Source organism: Corylus avellana, chromosome ca5, assembly GCF_901000735.1.
Source record: "Corylus avellana chromosome ca5, CavTom2PMs-1.0".
NCBI lineage: Eukaryota > Viridiplantae > Streptophyta > Magnoliopsida > Fagales > Betulaceae > Corylus > Corylus avellana.
Window position 1 is genome coordinate 26,714,323 of NC_081545.1, and position 3,281 is coordinate 26,717,603.

Here is a 3,281-nt window from a genome sequence, read left to right on the forward strand (position 1 = left end):
AAAGGGGGTTTATTTATTTATTTATTTTCTATTCAAAGTGGGGAAGGAAAAAGGGAAATTACAAGAACACAAACAAAAATGATAGAGAAATATTAGTAACAGTAGAAAATGGGTCAAATAAATGATCCGGCCCATCAAGCGAACCAATATGGCCTAAATAGGCTATTAAATATGGTAACGTTCCGTAAACGGAATAAAACTTCAAAAGGTTGCCGACACGACCATCAGTAGTCGAAAAGAAGAACAAAGCCAACCATTAGTAGTTGAAAAAGAGAAGAACTCTGTTAAAAATAGAAAAGAAGGCCAGTTCAAGGAACTAGCCAAAAAAAAGAAGCACAAAAACATAAAGTTACACGAAAAAATAAGAAGACAACAAATATAATAAAGGGACAGCAGCACAAGTGGAGGACATGGTGGTGGAAGCCACACGTTAGTGCGTGAGGGCCACGCGCCAGCAAAGGTTGTCGAGGAGATGCTGGGGAGAGACAGGAGAAGTTGACAACCGTGAGGAGGGGCGGAGGAAGACTGTAATTGCTGTGCAGGGGCGCTCCACACGTAGGCGTGTATGGGAGACGCGCCCACGAGTAAGATCTACTCTCGGGCGTGTGTGGACCATGCGCTGGAGTGAGGTGGTCGAACAGAGACAAGGTTGGTGGCGTTTGGAAGCTGAGGGGCCTAGGATCATGGTTGAGTGGTGCGTCTGTGGGAAAGGCTTCCTGAAAATGATAGATCTAATTTTGAAAAAATCAAATCCAAAATCTTTAGAAAAATTGCGAATCTAAGGCTGAGGACAATAGAAGGAGGCTGAAACTTAGTGACTAGTGGTGGAGGATGGGCTGATGGTGCTGTTGGACAAAGATAAGACCTCCGAAAAGGGGAATAAAAACTCCGAAGAGGTGGATAGGACCTCCGAAGAGGCGAAAAAGACCTCTAAAGAGGTAATAAAGGGAAGGAGGAAAAAGGAAGGGAGAAGTAGTGGGGAAGGGAGGGGAGGAGGGAGCCGTAACTCCCTCCCCCTAGGCTGCCGAAGACCCAAGGGAAAGGAAAAAGGAAGGTCTTTTCAGGAAGAGAGAGAAGAAATCTTATGTAATGCTCCCATTTAAAGGGGGTTTAATTAAGGACTAATGAACCTTGACACGTCTGCTTTGTGAGAAATTTATATGGTATATAGTATTACTCTAGAAATTACATATATTCTCTTAAGATAAAACTTAATTAAAAAAAGAAAAAAAGAAAAAAAGAAAAGAAAAAGGAGTACCTATATTAAATTATAAAGAACTTCTGAATTTCGGTGAGTTTTAATAAAAGTTACTTATTAATTTTTTAGTAACTTTTCTTGGAAGCTGTGGATGCACAGTTTTCCAAAAGATGACGTGGCACGCTTGCCGAGCTTGAGTTGGACCAACACCCGAACAATTTGACTGCACAACAAAGAAAAAAGAAGGATCGAAGTGACCGGGGGTGAGCCGGCGTGAGCACTCCGATGCCTAAGTCAGAATGGGAAAGGATAACAGTAACAACTACAGAGCTCAAGTTATGAAAGTTGTGATTACCTTTGCTTTGATCATATGACTTGTATTTATAGGCATTGGAGAAAATCTGATTTCCCATTTATTAAGGAATCTTATCCCTTGATATCGGCTAAACAAACATTTGAATGAAATGATTATGTTTGTTAGTTCTTCCACGATTTAAGCGACTTGAGATCAGAGGATCAATTATAATATCTTTTGAGATATCAGAGTTATTCCCTTTACTGAGACTTACATGTCCTGAGTTATTCTCGGACTTTTTAGTCTCGGCTAGAGGTTGCCTCGGATTTGTGGTCTCGGATAACATGAGTAGGTCTCAGATAACATGAATAGGTCTCGTCTCGGATCACTTGAGTAGGTCTTGGACTTGGGCTTCCTCTGGCTGGGCCCAAGGACTGCTCAATAAATGGTAAGCTAGTTCATGACCCAACAGTTACCCCCCAATTTCGAAGTTTGTAGAACTAAAGAAATTTCATGTCTTGATGGAATGAATCGAGGCCAGTTTTTCTTGAAAGAAATTCCGAGACAGTCAATGTTTTTCCAACTCCGTCTTGGATTAATAAGGCGGCAAAATTTTCAAATTTAAATTTCGGAGGGAAAATTTAAATTTCAAAATTTTCGGGCGGCGTCGGTTGGTATTCCAAGGCCTTATCGGTATATTGAACTTAGTCATAAAGTATGTCCACGTGTCGCTTGCCGAGGCCTGCTCCATACGGCGCATTTAATGCGCACTTTACCGAGGCGGTCTTATTAAAGCACAATGGTCCTCTTTTCCTTCTTCCATTCTCTCCATCTCTCGCTCGAGTTCTAGCTTTTCTGCTTTCTCTTCGTTCTTTGAGAGCTCTTTTTCCTTTTATACACCATGTCTGGAGATGAGGGATCAGGATCCGACGGCCTCGGCAGCAACACCTATCCAGCCTGCTGGCGGCCGTTGTTAACTAAGGCAAATGAAGCCAGAATTCGGGAGGAGTGCTTTATCCCCAAATCTGTAAAGCTGCGATTCGATGATGAACGGATAGGTGCTATAGTGCGTTCTGATGCGCACGAAGTTTGTCTGTACGAGACGATGTTCCGTGCTGGTGTTCGCTTACCCTTTCCGTCGATCATTCGAGAGTTGCTGAGCTATCTGAATCTGGCTCCCCATCAGATTGTGCCCAACGCCTGGAGACTTATCTACGCCTGCGTGTTGCTGTGGCCTTTGGCACTCGGACCGGGACATCATCTCATTGCCCGAGAATTTTTATGGGTATATCGGCTTCAAAAGAACCCAAAGTACGATGGTTTATACAATTTCCAGTCACGAAGGGGAAAATTTGTTCACGTAGATGGCAAATATTCTAGCAACCATGCGTGGAAGGGAAAGTACTTTTTTGCAACAGGCAGGTGGGAATTTCACCCTACTGAAGTTGCCCAGGGTCCGAGAGTGCCTCGGGAAACTAGCGTTCCTGCAGCGAACGCCTCTAAAGAGCCAGCCCTTACTGATGACGAACAACAACGCGTAAATGATGTCTTAAGGTGGACTCAGAAACACGAGAGTCTACTGAGCTACTCATTGCTAATGAATACGGCCTCGCAAGGAGGAGGCCTCGTCACATTGGAAAGAGGCAATGGCGGAGGTAAGAAGGGACCTGTTTCCGCGGTCGTCCGAGACCCAAAGGTTCCTATCTTAGACCCTCCAGCGGCCAACACTCGGGGAGCTACCCCGCGGAAGACCAGACTTGACAAAGGTAAAGGCAAACTGGTCGAGTC